Source organism: Onychostruthus taczanowskii, unplaced genomic scaffold, assembly GCF_017590055.1.
Source record: "Onychostruthus taczanowskii isolate IOZ18803 unplaced genomic scaffold, ASM1759005v1 scaffold64, whole genome shotgun sequence".
NCBI classification, from domain to species: domain Eukaryota; kingdom Metazoa; phylum Chordata; class Aves; order Passeriformes; family Passeridae; genus Onychostruthus; species Onychostruthus taczanowskii.
In genome coordinates, this window is record NW_024504122.1 from 1,109,315 (window position 1) to 1,134,255 (window position 24,941).

The 24,941-nt window shown below is 45.4% G+C and overlaps 1 protein-coding gene across 10 annotated transcripts in view; it reads right to left on the reverse strand.

Moving 5' to 3' along the window:
• The window catches only part of TAOK3 (TAO kinase 3), a 77,086-nt gene extending 54,536 nt beyond the window's left edge, over nucleotides 1-22,550 (reverse strand). For 2 of the 10 annotated variants that reach the window (XM_041420524.1, XM_041420529.1), the window contains exon 1: nucleotides 22,433-22,550. The gene's annotated coding sequence lies outside the window, so the exon portion shown is untranslated. Of the gene's footprint in view, nucleotides 1-8,465; nucleotides 8,574-10,151; nucleotides 10,174-10,690; nucleotides 10,807-16,884; nucleotides 16,939-22,432 lie in introns of those variants that run through there. The other 8 variants (XM_041420526.1, XM_041420530.1, XM_041420527.1 and 5 more) reach the window with 7 other exon arrangements.
• Between the last annotated feature and the right edge of the window lie 2,391 nt (nucleotides 22,551-24,941).

Below are 24,941 nucleotides of genomic sequence, written 5' to 3' on the forward strand. Positions count from 1 at the left end.
TCTCAGTTCATGATGTGAACCTCACCTGCTCAGGGGTTGGATACTCAGCTTAAATTCCTCTGAGAAATGTATTTATGTGAGGTACTGGGTTCTAAACCACAAAAATACACACAGCATTAAAGGCAAATTCTTCTGAAGTAATCCAACTTCTTTTTACCCCAGCTAAAATATACAAACATCTATTCAACCACCCCTACCTTGTGATTACAGCTTATTTTCCATTTATCTTTCATAACTTAGATTTTGGGGAAGTGCATGTTGAGGAAAAAGTGCAGGGAAATGAGGTTTGAGGGGTCTGATACCTTTGTTAAGCAAGATATCAACAGATTAAGCCAATTTTATCCTGATAAAGAACATCACCCAACCCACTGAAGCCCCAGAAGCACCAGACAAGCCCACAGAATAAAAGTTTTCTGCTGCTTGATGATATTCTGCATAGCCCTGAAGGTATTTGTGCAGGGAGATGTCAGTGCTCATGAGAAAATACTCATTTTTGGATTCATAACAAGTTTATGTACAAGAAAAAGATGTTCAGTTTCCCAGAGAAATGGTCCCCTCACTTGACCCTTCAGAGAATATAAATATTATTCTGTTTTGCAGATGGGAGAAATTAGAGTGTTTTGCCTGACAGAACATTTTCAGAACCATTTTATCAGGCTTAGCCATCCTCATACTACAGAGAGGAGCCTTCCTTTTTGTGACAGATGCATACTTTAAATAAGGCCATTCTGTGTTTTTTATAACCTAGAATTGCTTTTAAATGTCTAAAAGAAAGTCCACGTGAAGGATTCCGCATACACACCTGTCAATTCAACACCCTAAATAACAGTAATTCTCTACAAAACACAGAAAGGGTATTTTTAAGTGAGAGAATAGACACAAACTTATTCAATTTAAATGCTGCTACATCCTTTGCCTTCCCATTCCCTGAAGCCAAATTCCCTCTTGCCTCCCCATGCTCCCTCAGCAGAGCTTCCCTTTTCATGACATGTTCTGTACAAGAGTCTTAAACATTAATTAAGCCTAACAGTCCTCAGAGATGTTAGCACAGCTATAAAAAGGTTTCTGGATCGAGTGGCTACTGAAGGAACTGGCATCTGATCAAAATTTCAAGAGTTATTCTCCCTGCTTTATGAATAAATCAAGGAATTCCCAGTTTTTGAAAGTCTCTGGCACTACTTGGTGCCTCGTGTACATATTAACAGTCCTGTTTTATGGATTCAGCATCCAAGGCATAATGAACCTAAGGGGATATTTGTAGTAAAACTATGAAAGAATCCAATTCTATCATATAAGTGAGGAATATTTTTAGTTGGGGACAGCTTCTCAATTGCAGGGCTCATTATTTTGTTCTGGTTAATTTTAAGCACAGCTAAGACACTCTACGAATGAAATATGTTTTTCTGCAGACTGAGAGGCATGTTGCCACTAATCAAAGGAATGAAAAATTCTGATATTAACTAATAAATTCATGATAGTTCAGTCTTCTACTTTACGGTCATGTCAGCCCAAAATGCTGAAGGAGGGCAGGGGACTTTAGAAAGTCACCTGGATCAGGGTCATGACTGTACAGTAATGGATAAAAGGATACTCTAAACAGGAATAATGGGGGAAAAACTCCTTTATGAGTCTTCCTAACTAATCAATACCTAGCACAAATGTATAACTAAATCTAATATGACAACGAGAATGGTCTCAGAAGAGCTACCCTGAGTTTCACACATGTAATTTTAAAGCTGTTCCCTTCAAGGAGGGAAAGCCTTCAGGGGAAGCTGCACTGAACTCTTCTGCTAAAGCTTTTTGTATTAAATAACTATACATTTTGGTGATTTTCCCTTATAATGCTGAGGAGAATCAACATTTTCAGAAGTGTAACTACAGGGGAAAACCACGGAATATTTGCATACAAACAATGTACACCAGAACTGCATACTTCTTACTCAAATTTAAGTATTATGTGACTTTGGAAAAAATAAATATCAGCAACAACCACAGACTTTATCTTGCACACTCAAACATAGATGCTTCCAACCATTTGAGATGATCGGAAAAACTCAGCTACACATTTCTTTGGTGAGAAGGCAACTTTCCCAGAGAATATGAAGAGCACAGCAAGGTTACAGAGCAAGCCTATACTGTGCTTAAACTCTGCATTAATCATAGATGAAGCCCAGCAGAGGAACTGCCTCTGCTCCTCTCGCTCTCTAGGGAAGTGCAGCGTGGTGAGGCTCAGCTCCAGGCTTCCTCTTTTCCAGGCACGGCAGGGACGGGGCCCCCTCCCTGTCCCACCTACCCCAGGCTGGGCTGGGAACCACAGCTAGGCCTGGCTTTGCAGAGCTGGCTCTTTGGGCAAAGGCAAGGCTGCAGCTTCCCACTGAGAGCTGCTGCTGGCTCCAGTGCCACTCAGCAAAAGCCATTTCTGCACCTCAGATCAGAGGCAGAAAAGCACTTAAGGACTCACCCTTCTCCCAGGAAAACATCAAGTAACAATGCAATTCCATCCTTGCTCAGATATTTCACTGTGTGCCCCAGATGATAAGGCACACACGTTGCTCATTTTGTGTTTCTGAACAAAGGAACTACCACCCAAAATCCAGGGCAGGGAAACACAGCCAGTGTTTTTCTGTTCACTTCCAGATTAGCCCCCAACACCAGGATGGGTGACCTTCCCAACCTGGCAAACGCCACGTTAAAATACAGCCACAAAACACATCAGGGAGATAAATATCACCCATCCTGGGCAGCCAAAGGAGTAAATTCAGGGAATATTCCCCAAGAATGAGATGTTCCTGTGTCTCCAGGTCTTACAGTTTCTACACAAAGGAGGTGGGTTAGGGTTAGGCTACAGCCCTGTGCACCAACAGCCTGGCATTTCACTGCTCCCCAAAGCTTTCCATTTTACTCTCAGCAAGCCAACCCTCACTTAGCTATGGAAAAGGGCAGGCCATAAGGATCTCTTGGATTTGAAGTGGTTCTGGACACGACATCACCCCACTGACACTCTGGGGCTCCTCTGGAGCACCATGGGCCTCCAGGCAAGATCCATCCCTGCGTGGGAATCCAGACTTCCACACGGGAAGAAAGAGGCACATCAGCTGCTGGAGCAGCAGGTTGGGTTTATTTGGATAATGCTGCAATGAGAAATGATCCTGAGGCTCCACAAGGCAGAGCTGGGTATCTCATCTGGCACACTCAGCTTGCAGGAGAGCCACTCCCTTCCATATCCCTTCAAACCACCTCTGCCCTCCCATCCTCCATGGCAGGAGGGAGCTGTGCTCCATGCCAGGCACCCCAGCACCTCCAGCTCCTTGTCTCTTCAATCCCAGCTTGCTGGACATGGCAGCAGGGCACAGCTCTAGGATGTGGTTAACCCCAAGCTCCTCGTGCTGCTGCACAGCCAGTGGGATCCCACTGATCCCAAACCTGCACTGTGACACCCTGCAGAGGCCCTGTGAGCCTGTGGCCATGGCACAGCACTGTGTCCTGGGCTGGAAATGGGGCTGTGTATTCTATCACCATCTGTCAGAGCTGGGCAGTTCTCTGCTGTTCATGGGGCAGTTTTCTTTATCTCTCCCCCAGCCAATCCTCCCTCCAGGAGATCTCTGCTGTCCATGGCCAGGGAGTGTCCCTGCATGGCTGATCAAATTCCAGCATCCCACTGGGAGATGCTCCGCCCAGGGCAGGAGCCAAGCATTCCTACCTGGATACAATCTGAGCCTGAGAAACCACCGCAGAATCTTCCCACTGGATTCCCAGAGGAGCAGCTTTCTCCTGCCCTGCATTCCCAGAGGGAGAGCAGGCCCATCTCCAGCAGCCCTGGAGCTTCAGAGGAAAACTCCCCCCTCATCCAGGATCCCTGCTCCAGCAGAACCACAGCTGGCACTGCAGGAGGGCTGAGCCCCCATGGGATGGGACTGTGCCACCACCCTGACCACAGGGCTCAGCTCCTGCTCTCACTCTGGCAGTGTTTGTTTTTTGTTTGTACTACTGCATTTGTATTTTTAGTTGTCCTAGTAAAGAACTGCTATTCCTATTCCCATATCTTTGCCTGAGAGCCTCTTAACTTCAAAATTGTAGTAACTCAGAGGGAGGGGGTTTACATTTTCCATTTCAGGGAGGCTCCTGCCTTCCTTAAGCAGACACAAAGAATGTGTCTTTCCAAACCAACACACACTCCCAAACCCATTTCTGTATCTGGGATCAGCAGGTACCCAGGAACTTCCCAGGAGCACAGACCCACTGCCAGTGACACAATCTGCTGCTGCTAAGGGGCTGGAGCTGCTGCTGAGTGGCATGTGGCTCAGGGGTCACTTTCAAGAGCATAAAAACCCAAAAAAAGGTAAAGAAAAAACATGGGGAAGGTTTCTCAGAATTATAAAGTAGTAAAAACAGAGTCACCCCCCCAGAGACAGCAAGGTAAAACTGAAATTTCAAAGCAGAAACATTTTCACAGGAGTGCCACAGGACAGAAAGGGAAGAAAGCACCATCACCTTTATAAAGATTTTGCTTAAGCATCCTTATTAAAAAGGGATAAATAGAGCAGTGTGTAATCATGACAGTAATCCAATATATTTTTGTGTCCCCAACACTCAATTAATTTTATTGACACTCCAGAGCTACCATACACAGCTTGAGAGCATGTAGCATCTGCTACTTCCAAGATGAGTCATGGTAGGAAATTCCCCTGTATTTTCTAGGAACCAGTCAGGCAGCCAGTGATTAAAACAGTGATGTGACTGTATATAACACCCACACAAATGAGAAGAAATAACTTCTATCAATAAATGCACATTATATTTAATGTACTCGCTGCAGATTTCAAGAGATTACAACTAGAAAGATTGTTTTGCGAAAACATTCCCCAGTTTAATTTGAATGCAATGTAAATTTTGCCAAGAAACGTTAAAGGTCAGAAGAGACTGGAAGAAGAGAAACCAATTTAAATAAATTACAGGAATTTGAGGACATTTTGAAGAAGGGAAGTAAATATGCAACACCCCACAGCACTTGCCTCCATTTTCAAGGGCTGCATCACTAACTCTATAATCTCTTACCACATCTGTCCCCTCCCTAAACTTCAAATCATTCATTTTTAGGGTTTTTTTCTATACTAATATAAAAGTATAGTCTAATCATTAGTATAAAAATACTAATGATTTTTTTTTCCAACTCTCCCCCTGCACCTTCTGTTTTAGCCAAAACTACAGAGGACCACACTCTTTCTCACCTTCTGACTTCACTCCAAAACACCAGACTGGAGATGCTTCATTTTCAACAGCCACGCTGCCTCCTGCCTCCCCAGATGTTCCAAATCACAGAGATACTCTGTGCTCACTCTGCCAACAGCTGGATCTGTCCCTGTCCCCTCACACAGACCTGTGACAGCCCCACAAAAGCCTCTCTGAGGACACATCCACAGCAGCTGCTGCCTTTAGGTTGGCCTCAGGAGTAAACCCTGAACTTAAAAGCATCCTGGTCATGTTCACCTCTTACTTCCAAACAAGTTACCATCATAACACAGCCACTGTGATCTGCAAAATTTAAACTTACCTGAGGTGTGAGGTAAACCAGAATAATTGGGATTTTAAGAGTCAGGTCACATTACCAGATGGCCTCTAAGGAAGGAAGGCAGCCTCACTGACAGCACAGAACTAGTTCTTACTTAGCAGATATTGGGGTCTTTTGCTAGGCAAAAAAAAGTTCAAGGTGCAAACCAAACTTAGAGAGTTATTTTATAGTGTGTTGATCAATTTCAATATTTTTAGTCCATGATCAAAACAGCTGCAAAGAAAGCACATGGATGAAGAACTGAAATGAAGATTCACGCAGTTTTGGAGCACTGGTCATGTATTTCAATCTAAAGACACATTTTTGGGTTTGACTTCTAATCTGACAAGAGCTCAGAGACATTTGTGTGCAAGCAGGCAACTAATAACCCTTCCAGATCAGGCCTGGGGCTCCTAGAATTACCAAACAGCAGCAGGCTCACCTTCAGAGTACACCATGGCCTTCTTGAATTACCAGGACTCTTGATAAAAATCCAGTAGGACAAAAGAGAAATTCCACCTCACTTTTGGATACCTGAAAGTCACAACCTCATTCATCAATGGAGAGAACCTTAAACAAACCCACCACAAACCAGCAACTGGAAGGATATCTGCTTATACAAGACCATGGACACAGAACAAGATCCATTCATTTTCACCAAGGGACTGCAAAAGAGGGTCACAAGCTGTTGGTGTGGGGACAAAAAAAAACTATTTGCTATCCCAAAAAAGGAATAAATCCAGAAGTGAAAGATTGGTTTTACTGAGAACCCAAACTCATGCAGGCTCCCTCTGCAACCCCAGACCAGACTTCAGCTCTCTTAAGGCAAAACTTTCAGTCAATTGTGACACTACCCACTTATCTGCAATATTTATACTGACAATGAAGTTCTCCAAGCATGAACTTAAATATATATTTCCACCTAGCTTAGCTAAATGTGGCACCCCATTTGAATAGTCTGCCATGTTACTATAATAAATTAGCAGTAGTATGTCAACAAAGACAAAGAACTACTGACACACAGAGCTTTCCCCAGCACTCACAGAACCCTCTTGCCAGCATCAGATGTCACCTAAAATGATTTTTTTTCCCCCCCAGATATTAAATTTTCTTTAGAAGACTTCTGGTCAGGGGCTTTTCAGAAAACACCTGACGTAAAGTAAATCTGGAATTCTTTGCAAATATTCACACTAAATTAAGGGTTTGTTCTGAAGTATCAGATCACTGCAGTTGGTAGCAGTAAAGTAAGGCACAGACCAGGCTGCAGGGATCCATAGCTGGTTTTAGTTCTGGAGGAGAGTATCAATTTCATCAGAATTTCTTCCTTTGCAGACATCAAATGGCCTTCAGCTGCACAGCAGCACTCATTCAATACCAAAGCACAATCCACAGATGTCAACCCAATCATATTAATATAGTGTCTTGTTTATAGCTGCAATCAGTGCTACAAAGGGGAGATGAGGTCACAAAATCTGAATATTATAACCAAAACTTCTATGTTCACAAGTCTACCCAATTCCCAGGTCCCTCCTGCTTTCCCAAAAACACAAATCCAAATTCCCTGAAGCAACAGGAAAGAGCACAGACAGGCCTGTTCATACAATGGCCTCCATTTGCCCTTATGCATTTTAACTTTTGCTACAGGAAGCACCACTGAAACACAAACCAAAGCAGATTTGTCAGAGGTCTCTGGGAGTCTGAAGAGCAGCTCATGGGCAGCTGTTACAGGAAACCTGCTCAGCAAAATGGCCAGAACACATTTGTCATGTGTCACCTCTCTGGGGAAGTGCCAGCTGCATGTCCAGGAGCTGGTATCAGTAGGAGAAGTGTGGGTAATGTCAGTAAATATGTGCATTATATAAGGTGTGCTTGCAACACTCCCATTTCCTTCTCCATAAAGATTAAAACTGTGGCTTCTAAGTAGCTTAACTGTTTGATGGAGACAAGCACAGCACTGCTGCTCCCAGGAACTGTAGGAACTGATTTTCCAAACCAAGGTTTAAGATCCAGCAGTGTCTCCCAGCACTCAGGGCTGCTGGGCACATGAGGTCATGGCCAGAAGCTCCACCTCAGGAACATCTGCAGAATCCATGCACTGACCTGGCTGCCCCAATTTGAGTTTCAGCTGCCAGTGCCCACGAAGCACAGCATCCCTGAGGGGGCCTGATGGGATGCAGAAGCAGCTCAGTTCTCAGCACAGCCTGAATTAACTCACAGGAATCCTACATTGCACCTCAGCACTCACCTCGCCTGGATAAAAGGAGAACCCAAAGATTTCACCTGTGCTGGCACTAGATGCATAAGTAGATTTAAAATGCTCTTTTCCACAGAGGATGATTCAGCTGCTCCACTACACAAACACAGAACATGTATCACTTCAAAATGCTTTTTAAAAAAACAGCAACCCACCCAGAAATACATCTGCACAAATCCTTCAGTGTACAGACCACCAGCTCTCAGCACTGCATCATTCATAGCTCTGGTGAAGAGCTGCATGTGAGCACTGCCATTTTTATATTGTGCTTTAAAATCCATTTCATGTCCATGACTGCTGTGTGAGTGTTACTCAGGAAGGAACAATTCCCAGAGCGTATGCAGAATAACACACAGGCAAACACCCCCCAGCCTGCCATGGGGATATGAACCAACCACTACACCGTAAATGACACTGACTTCTGCATCTGCAGAATGTGTAAAACAGCTTCCAAACCTGGAAGAGAAATGTCAATATCAAGCTTAAAAATTAACACATGAGCTGAGGAAGCCCCTTTGCTGTGCAAGGGCAGGACAAGGAGTGTTTTGTCACCAAAGATTAGCCAATACACAGGAACACAAGGGAAGTACAAGCAGAAAGGACATTTCACATCTGAATGACTGAGACATTTAACCATTTAATTCATTTCCATCATCACAGTACATTTACAGCTCTTTCAATCACAAAATCAACACAAAGGCTAAGGAGAAGGATCCAAGTGTGCACCTGAAGCGCAGCATTCCAAACACAGGCTCCCAGAACTTCCTCATCCTCCCCTCCTATCACTCATGGCCAGAAGAGACTGGACTTACTGAGAAAGTGAGATAAAGTAACAGTCAAAACAAACACAAACCGCCCTGTAAATCTCAAAGGGTAACCCAAGGCAAGCACTCAACAAACCAGAGACATTTTAAAGGCTGCACAGAAAATGTGTCCTTCAAAAGGCTGCACTATCTTCCCAAACAGGGACACACAGAGCCCAAGAACTTTAAGGACAAGGAACAAGATGACCAGCACATAAAGAGAAGTGCACTGTATTCATTTGAACCAAGTTTTTGACAGCCAATTAAAAAATATAATCATTAAATACAAGCCAGCAAAAGCTTTTCAAATAAATTTCACAACAAAATCTGATTTGTGTTCTGGGATGGTTTGGGATCTGGGTTTAAGTCAGTCCCAACACAGGCAGCAGAGCTCTTTAACTACCTGCTCTGAGATCCACAGAGATAAATTCTCTGAGTTCCTCAGCAGATAAATTTGGCAGCCTTACACATGGGCTCAAGATTTCCATTTGAGCCACCAGAGGTTTCTTGATTCAATTCAGTAAATGCATCATTTGGCATCTAATTTAGGAGGGAGGATAACCTTTTAAAGCTGCTTCTGAGAACAGTGGGACATGCCCAGATCACTGCAGAAAGATCCTGGAAAAGCTACAAGGAATTCAGATGGTTAAAGGTACTCCTGCCACCACCAGCCTGGAAATGCCTTTTTGCCCTGTCCTTCCTTCCAGCGTGGATTTATTGAACCCATAATTGAAAGCATTCACCATCAGGTCTGCCTGGTGTCAGATAACACACTCAGACTTCGCTGCAGCTTCTCAAACAGAAAATGTGAAAGGGCCACCCTAACACTGGCAAGGACAGACTGATCCCAAAGCTCAGCGAGTGAAATGGTGCTTGGGGAAAGCAGATCCTTCAAGATCAACATAAAAATGTTTTGGTCACAGAGAAAGCTAAACTCCAGCATACACCTGCTCTCCCTTCAGAAAAAAAACTTGCTCTAGATCACAAGACTTCACCCTTTTACAGCCAAACTGAGTCAGCATGAGACAGCTTAAAGCAGTATGAAAATAATCTCAAAACTCTATGCCCTTGTACATGAACTGCTTGTGTAGTACTTACTGTGGCAAGCAGAAGACTTCCATTTATGAAAACATCCTTAATTTTCTTTGAGAAAGCTGGAATAATCACTATTAATGCTGCAGCAAATGCACACGGCTATGCACTTGACCTACGGATTGCTGAGTTTTGGTGGCATTTAATCACATCAATATGGGGGGGAAGAGGCAGGGAGCCAGGAAAACATCACTGTGTGCCTTCCGAAAACTCGTTATTTTTAACAGTGCAGTTTAAGATCAGCAACCCTGAAGCAAAATGGTCAGAACATTTTCTTCCACCGGTGTTGACAGCACACCAAGAGCTTTCAGAGGGCGAGCATTTCAGGCCAGTGCAGCAGAACAGAGATGCCAGGAAGGAAAGCTCACCCACTGTGGCAAGAACTATGAGAAGGGTGAGTTTATTCATCCATTATGCTGAAGAGCTTAAAATAGAAACATTCTATATGTCTCACCTCAGGCCAGGATGAGCAACTGAAGAGAAGTGAATCACTTCTGTTACAGCAAATGACTGGAAAACACTGATGGAAACTGAGTTTATCTTCTGCCTCTCCCTCCAACCCAGGAAAAAGTCCTTATTGCTGTATGTGTTTACAAGGAGGGAACAAAATCAGATCCACTATTTTTCTTTTTTTTTCCCTTTAATTAGGCTGGAGAAACAGAGGCTGATCTATAAAGCCTCACCTCTCCCTGCAATGCCTACTATGACTCTATTCTTACCCATGGATGCACAACTGCAAAAACCAAGAGAGAACAAGAGACATTTGGGAAATGCATCACAGCCAGTGCTGCAGCTCTGAAGGTTTAAAAAAAGAACTTAAAATCTTTCATGAATAAAATTGGGTTTAGTACATTTTGGTATGAAAAACCACCTCTTTAAAGCAGTAACTGAGAGCTTAATTTACCAAACACAGATTGACAAGAAAAAACCAAAATTCACATTCAAAATGAGGTATTCTGAAGCTAAAAATACCCAGGCAGCTGCAATTCCCACCTTATGCAGGCAGAAGTGCTTTGCAGTCCCCCTCCCCAAGCAGACACACGCTCACTTCCTTCTTCATTGCAACATCAGAGGCTCAACCCGATGTTAACAAGCCACAAAGTCCTGCCCAGAACTTCAAGTCACGCCCCAGTAATTACATAAAATAAGCTCTAAGTACAAGTGGTTAAAAAAAAAAAAAGTCAATTTACTCAGCTTCAGTTTTGCTTTTAATTCCAAAATATTTTGACTTTCTGTAAAACAGAATAGCAATTTTCATTTGAGGCTTGCTCCCTCCACCCAGATGTCTCATTAACTCATTTTTTTTCCCCAATCTCATTGTAGAATATCAGCACATTCATTTATCTCAATGCTATGCCAATTCAGGGATCAAACGCCTGAACATGCAACCTCTTAAGGAGGACATTTTAGGGTGTGTTTCATCCTTACTTTTGGTACATAGAATACAAAGGATGATAGCAATAGTGAGGGAAGGAGAGGAAAAAAAGGAGATGTAGGATAATGTAAAACTAAAACTCAGTTGTGCAGATGTCCCACTCAAAGCTGGTCCAAGACATCAGAGTAACCTGCAACAGCAGCAAAGATCCTCCAAAATCTTTGCAAGCTCCCAACAAAAAGGCAAAGTGTTCTCCCCTGACCTGACCTAAAAAAAAGGCAGCACACAAATTCCTGAACAAGAAAACCCCTGTACACCGCATGCAGATTTTCCCCTGAGAAGACAGAACACATCACGTGACAGTTTATGGAATCAAAAATTTAACGATAATAATTTTTGTTCTGACACCAAAAGACCAACAAACCCCCACAGAGCCCAGGAGAAGGCTCCAGGGGGTGGAGCTGACCTCATCCTGCTCCAGAGGGAACAATACCTGCTGGGCACAGCAGCCTGGGCAGGGTGGGGACATCCCCAAACAGGAACCAAAACCTTCCCCCCTGCACACACACACACACACAGCTCCCTGGCCACCTCCTACCACCAGATTTTGCTCTTTGTTGTTAAATCCCCTGCTTTTTAAAAAGCAACCTGCCCCAGCAGCAGAGCCCAGCACTTCACTCATGAAGACAACGAGCTGTGCCAGGTTTCTTCAGTCCCTGCTCAGATTGTGCCCCACATCCCCCTGGCACAAAGAGCAGAGCAAACCCTGTGGCTCTGTGACAGCAGTTCCTCCTGCCAGGGTAGTGGGAACTCTTCCCCTCCACAATCCCACCTTTGCCACAACTTCCAAGCTGCTGGAATGCAGAGGCACAGGGCACACAGGGGGTTTCATCCTGCCCCTCACAGCCTTTCAGCTCTGCTCTGCCAGAGTTCCTAATTTATGAATGATGACACGGATCTCTCTTTGTTCAGAGACAGAGGTCACAAATATGAAAGTTTTCTGACTTCCTCTCTCCACGCCCTCGAGGCTCTCACCCACAGCTTCACTGACAGCAGCTGCGAACGCTCTCTGGATGGGGAGGCCCTGCACCAGCAGCCAAATGCTCTTTAAACTGAGATATTTTATTCTTCAAACACCCACCACAAATTCCTGGATGGCTTTGGAAGCCAGGTGGGCTTAGCAGTGCTCAGAAAGGCTTCTCTTGTGCTGCACTGTTTACCCAAAATAATGATTTTCCTGAAGAAAAAACAAACAAACTCGCCTCATTTGTATTAATGAAACAGTCTATTTGTAAACAATGAATATAAATTGGTGCTTCCTTTTCTATCTCTAGGATCTTGGTTATATAGTAAAATTCTCACACTTAAACAATAAATTTGATTTAATATTATGAAGTAACTCTTCACCTTCACTTTTCACCTTCCTGTCACATGGGGCCACGACCTAAGATTTTAAAAAGCCACTGTATACCTGAAATATGAAATACAACTTCATATTGGGAATACCTGTATCATCATCTAGTCAATATGCCTCAATTCAAACATGATGCTTGGGATTTTCCCCCACTTTTAAAGGCAGGGATACTTGTCCATGTAAATTATAAAACACTGAGCAATGAACATACTAATATTGCCAGTGCTTCAATTCAAACATGCTGCTTGGGATTTTCCCCCACTTTTAAAGGCAGGGATACTTGTCCATGTAAATTATAAAACACTGAGCAATGAACATACAGCAAATTGTGTCAGCCTTTCAGAAAAGCCTTTCCTCAGTTAAATCTGAATACAAAACCTAAAAAAGCAAGCAGGTGCAAGTAATATAAAGCATCAAAATTTGGATTCCTAAAAAGCACTTCAAATAATAAAACCCAATGAATGGAGGGAGTGCTAACAATGATTTGAGTCTTCCCCAGGACAACCCAAATGCTGCTGGAACCAACCCGTGCCCAAGAAACAGAAAGTGAAACTCACTAATTTACTCATTCACTGAAATCCAACAGTGGCATTGGAAGGGTTTTAATTTCTTTTTTTTTTAGAAAAATATTCACAGTGTAATTCAGCAGGAGAAGTTTGTAGCATCCATCCTCATCCTCTGTCTGTTCCTATCTCCAGATCTCTGGCTTTGCCAGCCCTGTTATTCCACAGCTGGACCAGTTTGCTGATCTGAACCACGCCTGGTAGCACAAAGATTTGTGCCAACCCAGCTCAGTGGGAGAAAGGAGAGGTGGAATAACAGCTGCTTTTGATTCAGCACTAAAACCAGCTCAAAATTAATATTAATTTGCAGACTCATGATTTTAAATTCACAATATTAATTCACCACCAATCCATTTCCTGATCCCTACTCCCTCCAGCCCTGTGTTTCAACAGGAATCCAAGTTTCTATTTTTTTTTCAGTCAATACATTTCCAATCTGCCAAGACACACAAAACAACTTTTGTATACAATAATGAAGAGATGAAACTGCAAAGATAAATAAAACTGTCTGGATTAGGACCTCCAGCTGTCAAGGCTGCATCTTGACTTTCAAGGGAGTGTGAATTTTAAGGAAGTTATTAAAGTTTAATAAGCTACCATTGCTAATGACTACTTGGTTTAGGAAATAAACACCGGTATCTAGCTTTCCCAAAAATGGGGATTTTGCCTTTCCTTGCATAGTTATGTTATTATAATGGTGGCCAGAAGAGAAGAAATACTTTCTAAATATGCTATCAAATTAATTTTAAAAGCCACAATGTCAGCATTCACACAAAAAAGAGCTTCACAGATTTTCCAAAGCTTGAAGATGACCAGATCTAAGATGTTTTTAATAGTTGGTTTACACCTTTTAATACTAAAATTTCTGTTGCCTAATGCATTTTTAAAGGGGTTTTTTTTCAATTTTGTTCTATTTACAAAGCAAATTCCGACTTAGGTGGCCACACAGGAAAAACTCAGCTGATTTTACAGCATTTCTTTTGGCATGAAGGTGCTAAGGGCTCACTAGTGGCACAAGAAGTCACCATCAGCATGCTGAAGTGCCCAAACCACTGAGGCTCCGGCAGGAGCTGCATGCAAAGCCAGCTGGGAAATGGCACCGAGGGGCTCCAGCACCCCTGCAGATGCTGCAGCTCTGCTCCAGACCTCTGCAGCTGCAGCAGCCTGCATCTGCCAGGGTAATTGCAGCTGAAGCCAGGAACAGCCCCTATCAGAGCTTCAGCTATTAAGGCTCCTTAATGAATGGTCTAACAATAAGCCAGGCTTAACCAGTTCTCTCATTGCAGGACCTTGACCATAATAAACCCCTTGAACATTCCTACAGTGTTTTCCAAAGATCCTACAGCATGAGCCTACTAACTGTGCTCTCACAGCCTGGGAGGCAGGTATTAGTCAGCCTTTTATTTTTTTTTGCATTTAAGTACAGATAAAAAGTGAGGCAGAAAGCTGGCAAACAACTTCCCTGTGGATACACAGCTGACTAGTGGCATACAGAATCCAGATCTTCAGGATTCCAGCCCTGTCATCAGCCAAAAGGCCATCATTAGGAGGAAAGAAATTAAGTCTGGTCTTATAAATAGCATTTGAATATAAGCCTTGCTAAAATATTTGCAAGGAGTTGACCTTAAACAGCAGCAGAGCTACACTGGTAGCCTGGGGCTCCAAGCACCAGCTTGCACAGCACTGGGACTGGGATCCCATCCCTGTGCCTCCCTGGATATCTCCAGAGCCTGCATCCAGCACAGACTGTCCAACAGATCAGACAGACCACAGTCCCTCTTGACCACCCCTGGTTTGGGCTCAGCATATCAAAAATTTTAAGAGTGCTCTAAAAATATAAACAGCTTTGCTTTAAAATACTCAGGTAGGCAGGAAAAAGCAAATTTATAACAAGCCTGAGTCAGCAACTTTCTCCTTCTTTAAGGCACCAAGTCAGACTGGCAGAAATCTCCCTGTAATACAAGAACTGGAAACCTGCTACGTAGAAAAGGTGCCCAACACACCTAAAATCTGGAGCACTTGTACAAGTTAATCATTCAAGCTGCTCAGACTGTATTATCACACATTTACGTGTCATTTCTGCAGGTCGAATGCCTAAGTGAGATATATTTTGATTTATGGCATTTCCATATGGCACTACAAAAAGCAGATCTTTTTCTGCACTACACCTTCAATACCTGCAGCAGGTCTAACTCCTGGGCTACAATTCCTGCAGCAAAACACTAAGCCAAATACTGATTTTTGCCACAAAAACTCTCTTATGTCTCATTCTGTAAGAGTCCAACTGCATTTGAAGTAATGTTCTTTCTAGCAAGGCAACCCTATGATACCAAGTGGAAAACTACAAAAGCAGAGTTAAAGCAAACAGAAGAAAAATAAGACTTTGTGTAGCAAAAAAGTAATTCCTGTAGTTACTCATTTATTCTGGTTTTAGGTACCTGGGCTGCTCCCTCCCACCCATGTGGGCCATGCCCAAGTGCAGAACACACAACCTCTAAACCACAGCAGGAGCTCAGTCCAAGGGAAGAGCTGGAAATGGAAAACTTGTTATCCTCTGTTGGGATCCCCCACAGAGGAAAGCACATATAAAAAACACAGAAGGAGTTTTGAGAAAAAGCTGCCTGAGTGGAACAACAAGTTGGAAGGTTTTTTAATTTCTATTCCTCACTTTAGCAGCTAACTGTTGTTACAGGCAGGAGAGCCATAAAATCCTATTTTTGGCTGTCTGCCTCCCAAATGACAGAAAACTCCTGACTCTGAGAACATGAATGTCTCACACTGGAACTAAAGGCTCGTGTCTCTTAATGAAAAAGCAGCAGAGAGAAAATTCCCTGCATCCTGCCCAGGAAGACCAAACTCCCTGGATTATTATGCATTAAAGCACACTGGACTGTGGCACAGCAGATGAGACCTGACTCTCTACAGAGCCTGTTTCCATCCCAGCTCACATTTAGGGCTCAATTATCTTATCTGCTCTGCCACTCGCATACTTTCCAGATAAGAAATGTTTTTCCCCTCTTTTCAAGAGCTAAAACTGACACCACTGCCAGTGTTGAGATTAGAAATGCCAGAAATTAAAATTCATTTGGGCTAATGCTTTAAAAAAATATTTAATGTTCAGGGTAAGGCTGGGAAGCAGAGTTGATTGAGATGCTGTGTGTGAGTTTTAACAGCAGCAGGATGTTCCACGAGGGGAATGGAAGTGTGGCCCCACTTCAGTTTCCTCAGGGGGTTTAGGTCAACCATCAGTTCATCTCCAGTTGAGAAACTGCTCAAGAGTTGGGAGGGAAGGAGGGAGGGAAAAAAAGCCTGTTTTCCTCTTCCAATGTATGACTAAGGATGAGGCAAGCAAAGGGAGGATCTAAGATCCTGAAGGCGATGGTTAACAAGAGGTCATTAGTTAATTCCCTCAAGGGTAGATACAACTTCCTTTTATTAAATAACAGCAGTTTTTAATGATGTCAAATATCTGTTGCCATAAGGACACAGCATACTCAAACTTTACCTGAACCAGGCAGAATAAACAGAGACACACAAGAAACCCTGAACTGAGTGGCAGATTGTCACTAACCAAGTAAGGAGGAAAAAAGGCTCATGTGACTTTTATCCCAAAAATTTACAATATATATTCTTCTTAATTACGTATTTTTGGCCTAACAAAAGTAAATTTAGCATAAAATCTGTTTTAATCAGTACTTTAAGATGTACAAATAAATTCAGTAGTTAGAAAAAAAGACAAACACAAGCACCATTCTAACATTTAAATGAAGTTTCTTCCTTAAATAATTTCTGAAAAAGCTTAATCAATGAAGATTTGTGACCAGCCATTAACTACCTGTATGACCACAGCACCTGGGAGCTTCAGTTACCCTGCAGCAAGACCCTACAGAACCAGAGCAGAAGCAATGCCTGCTCTGGAGAGATTACAATCATCCAAAGATGAATAGTTAAGAAAAACAGGAGAGCACAAGGAAATAGGTGACTGAATTTATGTTCTCTGCAGCTGCACTTTAGTCCACTTTCCCTTGTGCACTGCAAGGACCAAAGTGTGTGTTTGTTTCCTCTCCCTGCCTCACTAAAAAAAAAAAAAAAAAAAAAAAAAACACACCCCAAAAAATCAAAAAAAAAAAAAAAACCAAAAAAAACCATCCAACCTCCAGAAGTCACATAAAGACAAAAAATCCCCAAACAAAACACAGAAAGAAGGTGTTTTGGATAGTAAGACTGAAAAGAAAATATTTACACATTTTAATACCTCTGCTTCCCATCTGAGAAAGGATTTTTTTTTCAGGTTTTTTAAGCTGTCATCCCAAAGAGCAAGACTGCACTATAGCAAAAGGGCAGACACACAACTTTTGGAAGCATTCTGTTGCCATTTAAAGGAATCCTTTGAAATTACCACACAACACAGTAGTGCATCCAACACCAACCAACAGCCAGAGCTGTTTACAAGCTTTCTGCTCAGTGTTAGACTGAAAACCCCAACCCTTTTTGCTGTGTAATAAATCAGTGCTCCACATTTAACAATTTTCAGTGGTACCATATGCTACGTAGTCCCATATGTTCCATTACAAGGGAGAAAAACATCATCTCAACATGAATCATCACTGACTGTGTTCCTGTAAATCTGGCTTAAACACTCACAACGTTCAAGGGCAACACTAAATAAATCTGCTCAATATTATGCCAGATTCTGTGCAACAGAATCACAGCTCACATATAAAAATTAGGAGAAAATGAGGTTTAATGTAGGAAGCAAGCACAGTCTGCATCTCTCTAAAAACAGACTTACCACAACGTTTGACATCCATCAGTTCCAATCTAATAATGACATCCTGCTCAAAAAATGTTGATGGTATCTGGTAGTCCCAGCATCTTTCATCCTAAACTGCTTGATAGGTGTGGAAATACATACACTGCTACAAGATCCCTTCCTCCCAGTGCCAGGTTCTGCACCACGGGATCCTGGGGTACTCCCCAGGAAGTATTTTCTGTAGAAAAGTAACAAATCCAAACCAAACCCATGTGTGTGTTTTCAACTCCAGGGGAATGCAGCTGGAAGTTTATCCAGGATTTTGGGTTAACATCTCCACTCTCACAGTGACAATTTCCTAAAAACAGCTTTTTCTCTCTCTTCCCAAAGACAGCATCACCTACAGCACACAACCTGCTCATCCCAAATCAAACCCACGGAACACCAAGGCCATCATTTGCCCTTCTTTTGAGGACTTCTTGGGCTCTCAGGTAACCCAGCATCATAATTAACAGTGACAGCAGGAAGGGGCACAAACGGAGACCAAACTGGGAGAATGTCCCTATCTGAAAGCCTTTAGTAGCCAAGGAGGGACATGAGTGACCACAGGAGGGACATGAGTGACCACAGGAGGGACATGAGTGACCACAGGCTCCCTCAGAATGACTGGTGTCATTAAATTCTACATCAACCAGAGTCCAGTTTTACCTAATATTCAGGGTGGGGGAAAAAAGTAATTACATCAACATCAAGCCATTACCTGTCCAAGGGCATAAGTGCCTAGTTCATTAGCAACTCGGACAAACTTGTTTTGTAAGCTCCCTATATTAAATTTGAAATTTCCCTGTCCTTACAAATTAAACTAACAATATGTGAAACAAACATGAGCATATGAACAAGAAATCTTCCAGCCTGCTCAAATCCAATGTGTACTTTGCCATCCTGAATAAGAACTTATTAGCCAACCTAATTTTAGTATTTAATTCATTTAAATAAATTTTAAAATAATTTTAAAATTAATACTAGCAGTACTCCAGATTTCTTGAATCTTAGAGCAAAACCTACTGGTCTTTAAAAATATATATGTTTCATATTTCCAATGGGATTTTAGAATTTAATTCCCAAGGTTTAGTTGTACAGAATAAGGGCAACATGCCATGTTGGGAACTTTGCTCCTTAATGCTGGAAGTGGGGCTTTATAACAATATATATAACAAAAGCTGCCACAATACCATTAAAAATTCGGATATCCAACATCCTTGAGTAGCTGAAGAGACGGATGACCACGCCCAATTAACTTTCTTTAATTTCTATTTCAGCTTTCCTCCTCGTTAATGAGGAGCTGAGGCTCTCACAGATGAGAGTTCCTGGCACACAGTGCCAGTGATGACTTTGAAGTGATGCCCACTACACGATCACAACGAAATTCACAACCTGTGCTGCACATGTAAAAATCAGAGGGGAGATTTTCTTCTTTTTACCCAGAGGGAACCCTAATTTTACCAGATCAATACTTTCTAAAACACACTTCGCTCAGAAAATTAGAACAAAGCTGCCAGAGTGATTTCAGGGAGTGATAAAAAGACTGTCAGGGAAACTCACTGAGCTGCCCCTGGAAGAAATGATGACCAAGCAGGCACCAGGCAATTGCATCATGTTTATTACACAGCCAAGGGCAAGCAGATCCTTCTGGTTTAATCAATGGCCTCCAAATGAGGAAGTAGTTTGAAAATAGTAAGCATAAAACAAAATACTCTTTCGGGTTCACTTTTTGAATTTTTCCCTGATGTGTGAAAGCATGTCCATTAATAAAGCTGAGCACGTGCTGAAACAGAACTTTATAGAAATCTACTTTTTGAACACCTTTGATGCCAAAACTGCACTTTTATTCAAACTCAGTTTGGTGTAAATGCTGTGACTGAACTGTAGAGAGGTTCTGTTAAAAGACTCTGAGCTCTGTCTTAAAACAAAAGATGTATTTCCTATTTAAAACCATTAACTTTAGACACCTTTTTTTTTTTTTTTGTACAAAAGCAACAAATAAAATGTGAGATGTTCCACAAACACGTCCTTCCCTGGCATTTCTCATAACCTGGATGTTGCAGCATCCCACAGGGCTGCAGAACAACCTGGAACAAAAACTTGTAAGAGGAGAACACAACGAGCCTGTGTTCCTGGTCCAAACTCACTGACCACTGCCCTGCCCCTGCTCCTCCTCTGCTCCCCAGCAGTCCAGCAACTCCAGCCCTGCTCCATTCAAACAGGGTTTTTCCTTTAAAAGAAGGCAGCAGGTTACTCAGAAGGAAGAGAGCTCATTCCTGCTAAAAGTTTCCCCCATCCAGTAACACATTATGGAAAACAATTCTAACAGTAAAACCCTGCTGATGCAAGAGCCACATTTAGAATGCACAAAAGTAGAAATACCTCGTCTTTAAAAGTTTTGACTTGCTAAGATCCCTTTTAACTGATAATGATGCAACAAAGTAAAAGGGAAGTGCTTAGAGAGAATCACTGTAAGTAATACACACACACAAACAAGAATTAGTTTGCAATCTGAAAGCTCTCATACAGAAAAGGGTGGATGGAAACAACCCTGCTCAAGGTTTCCTCAAATCAGATGCCAGAGGAAGTTATATGATGAGTTGGACAGCAAATAAGAAATCTGGTTTTGATAAATGAGACATTTATGTAGATAGGAACAGTTTGCAGCCTCAGTGTGGGTGCATGAAAGAATTGTCAGGTATCTGTATGAAGCTGTGTTAAAAGAGAGATTGCAGGCAGGTATTTACATTTAAAACATGCCCTATATTGTTATATTAGCCCCTGAGAACACAAAAATAGCTACCTATCAGAAATAACCCAATTTTTAGCTCATACAGAGGACAAGCATGGTGTATTCTCTCTCTCTCCACGAACAGTCCATCAACATAGAAACACCAACACATGTCCTTTCACAGATCTGGTATGGGATACATCAAAGTAATGACCACTGGCAAAATAAGCTGCATCACTGCCAGCACTGCAGCATTCTAAACATTTGCTAAAAGATGTCAGCAGACCTTGGGGAACAGACTGGAGCCCACTTATCCTCAAACAACATAAGCACCACAAACCTCAGCCAGCACTGCTGTACCCAGCAACTTGAAATCACCCTGTGTACTGTGGAACTGCACCCACGTGGATTCAGAGTGCTTCCACCTTCTTATGTGGATCACTATCCACAAAGGTGGGCAGGGAGATTCCAAATCCTCCTGGCACAACCAGAGCCGGAATCAGCACTGCCTGCTGTGCTGTTTTTAAACAAACACGGAGCTGCTGCTGGACTGTGTGTGAGCCCAGCATTCCATACTGCTTCCAGAGCACTGTGCCACGGGCTTCTCCCCCACCCTGGGGAGAACAGCCCAGCTGGGGACAGCAAGCCCAGCACAGAGCTGCTCACTTCTGCCCAGGCTCAGGAAGTGACCAGGGAAAACCAGGAATCTACCAGGGCTACTCAGTGGCTACTGAAGTTTAGAACTGCCATAGCTGTAGCATTAGGGAATTCATTCCACTCACGTTCCTGGGGAAGGGGGGTGAGTAGACACGAGGAGATGTGTTTATAAAACAAAATTCTGAAGGCTTAGTACTTGCCTCGTGTCCTCCTTCCTTCTCCTTCCCACGCAAGTACGAGCGCTGCTCGATGGCATCCAGCACCTACAGCAAACCATTTCTCTGTGTCATTAAAAGGACAGAGACATCTGCTCGCACCAGACCGACGTCACTGCTTCCAACTCCGCTCAAAGCTGTGACAAACGCAGCTCCCTCCTCGCCGGGATTCACGGGCTCTGACGGATCCCGGCTAATCCCAGCGGAGCAGCGCCGCTCTCCCGAGCCGTGCCCGGCTCCAGGTGAAGGCAGCCGCCCGCTCTCCCTCCGCTCCTCCCGGGGCGTTCCCGCCCGCTCGGGCGGCTGTGCTGGAGCTCCGACTTCCAGAGAGCTCCCGGGGACAGCTCCCGGCACACGGGCAAGGCACGAGGGAGCGGGGGAAGCACGGAAGGGAGGAGCGGCTGTTCCCGGTGCCCCGGCACGAGGTGGGGGCAGCTGCCCTGTCCCGCCCCGGCCGGGCTCTCCCAAACCCCACAGCCCGCGGGAGCTGCCCCGGCCCCGAGCAGCCCGTGCCTGAGACAGCCGGGACAGCCGAGCCCCGCAAAGTGCCTTCACCAGCCAAGTGCCTTCACCGGCCCCAGACGCGGCTAAGTGCGAGCCGAGCCCCGCAAAGTGCCTTCACCGGCCCCACACGCGGCTAAGTGCCTTCACCGGCCAAGTGCCTTCACCGGCCCCAGACGCGGCTAAGTGCCTTCATCGGCCCCAAACGCGGATAAGTGCCTTCACCGGCCCCAAACGCGGCTAAGTGCCTCCACCGGCCCCAAACCCGGATAAGTGCCTTCACCGGCCCCAGACGCGGCTAAGTGCCTTCACCGGCCCCAAACGCGGCTAAGAGGGGGACGGAGCCCCAGACGCGCTGCCAGCCCCAGCGCTGAGTGCCTTCACCAGTCCCAGACGCGCTGCCAGCCCCAGCGCTGCCCCCTGCCCTCCGCGCCCCGCCGGGACCCGCCTGTCAGCGGCGCCGCTCCCTCTGCCGGTGCCTCACCTGGTGCCGGCCGGCGGCAGCGGGCCACGTCCGCGGGGCCCGGGCGGGGAGAACGAGGAGGAGGAGGAGAGGGGGACGGAGCGTGTCCGCCGGGCCGTGCCCGTCACCGCCGCTTCCTGCCCGGCCCCGCTCGGCGCTCGGCTACTCCGCCTGGCAGCTCAGGCCGGGCCGCTGAGCGGCGCCGCCTCACCGAGCGCACCGCCCGCGCCATCGGCGCTCGATTGAGCCGCCTGCGCGGTGCCCGGAGGGAGCGGGTCTGAGGGAGGGCAATGGCGGGAGCGCCCCGAGGGGCACGGCCAGAGCAGGGGCTCAGCGTGGGGCTGGCAGGGGCTGCCGCAGCCGTGGCTGTGGCTGTTCGTACCGGGACTCAGGTGTGCGTGAGGAGTGTTAGGGCCCACAGTGGTCTCAGGTGTGTGCGAGGGTGGTTGGCCCGCAGCAGGTTCAGGTGTGTGTGTGAGGGCCTTATGCACCCATAGTGGTTTCAGGGGGTGCGGGGCCGAGCGCTGTGGTAACCTCAGGTGTGTGCCGGCGAGGGGAGCGGGATGTTGCGGGCTGCAGTGGTCTCACTATGGGGAGGGGATGTTGGGGCCATATCAGGCTCAGGTGTGTGTGTGGAGGGGTGTCAGGGCCCATAATTAATTCAGAGTGTGTGTTTGTGTGCATTGTCAGGGTCTGTAGTGCTCTCAGGTATGGGAGATGTTGGGGCCCCCATCCAGCTGCTGTGTGAGGGGACAGTGCTTGGGCCCAGTAAAAAGGCAGCTCTGAGTCTTCAGTCCGGTGCTGCAGGTGTTGGGGGAGCCCTGACAGGGAGCCTGTGTCCTGTGGCAGGAAGAGGCCCTGTACCCAAAAGGAGCAGCTGTGATTTGGCAGCAAAGCCCCAAAGGAGAATGAGCTGTAGCAGGGGTTGAGAGCTCTGGCTTAGGAATTGCTCAGAGCAGAGGCAGGGTAAGGTGAGTTCGTGCTGTTTCTGCTACACTTGGTGGCTCCCCACAGCCTCTGAACCTAAACACTTCTTAGTTGTAGAGACTTATTTGACAGGGGGGTTAATTACTTCATCTTTCTAAATAAAACTGAAGGAGCAGAGCTTTATCCGCCAATACCTCATGCAGCCTCATTCTGCCAACTTGCTCCTGACAGCTGTTCCCCTTTTGGGCTTCTAGAACCATCCTCAGAGAGCTGTACAGAAACCTGAGAGCCCTGTGTCCCAGGTGAGGGGTGTTGGTGTGTCCTGTGCCTCAGAGGCCAAGGTACAATACAGCTCTTCTCAATGTAGTTGGGTAATTTCACACAACGAGTTTCCTGTTTATAAGCTGAGCTCCATAACCCATTTTTCCCCCTCTTTCTTACGAATGGAAAGAAGAGCAGAGTGAGCACGACTCATCTGTCAGCAGCTGTGTGAAAAGCTGCTGCTGAGCAAGGAGGAGGCAGAGATCTCTCCCCAAACTGAGTGTGCACAAAGCACTGACTGAGTTGTGACAAGAACAGCTCTGATGGAAGGACGAGCCAAGAACAACAGCTCGACAGGGAACTTTACACTTTCCCTGACAGCTCCTTGGGGCGGAGACAGTTAAGTTTCTGCGTTTGTAAGGGAAACATGGCATTCCTTAAAGCTGAGCCTCCTCCCTCGGGTTCCCACTGAATGCCTGAGAGATGACAGCAGAGGGTGTCTCCAGCAGGCTCCTATTAAACAGGAGGAATTAGCACGGAGGGAGCAACAGCTTTGAGATCCCTTGAGTTTTGACCACAGAATGAGCTAAAAAAGCTGTGCATCAGCAGCAGTTTGCAGTTTTTTACCCGCTGGCTCCTGTTCGGGGGGTCGCTGTGCCCTCGCGTCGCTGCCTGCACCTGCCCGATGTGTGAGGGGCTGCGCTGGGAGGGCAGACCCGCGCCCAGCAGGACGTGCTGAGGCAGGGCAGATGGTCCTTGGGAGGGCTGCTGCGGTTCAGGCACACTTAGAACTGGTTTGGTGTCCCCAGCAGCACAAACCCGGCTGGCAGGGGAGCTGCTGAGCCGAGTGTGTGTGGACAGATGGAACAGATACAGACAGGAAATGGGGGAGAAAGGGGAAATACCGGTGTTTGTAAAGCTCCGAGGGGGCTCTGGTTAGTTCTTGAGTCCTGCAGTCCCGTTTCTATTTTTAGCTCAGCGAGTGGATGGCTTTGGGAAGTGATTTGAGGAGCTGAAGCCAGGCGTGAGCGTGGGGAGAGCACAAACCCGTGGGCACCGGGCGGCTCATGCGATGTGGCAGCCGCCACCACGCCCTTTCCTGTTCACCCCGGGGCGCGGGCAGCCGTGCCAGCCGCGCTGCCGAGTGGGGAGGAGGGAAAAAGAGGGGTTTCCAACGTGCTGATAACCCACAGCATTCCTTGGGAAAGGAGGGGTGCCGAGCAGCTCTGGTGGTGGCTCTGCCCTGAGACAAAAACGCTCCCTGAGTTCTGGGAGCTGCTTGAGGGGCGGTGCCGACTTTTGGCCGTGCCTCAGCCTCGTCCCCTGTTAGAGGCAATATTGA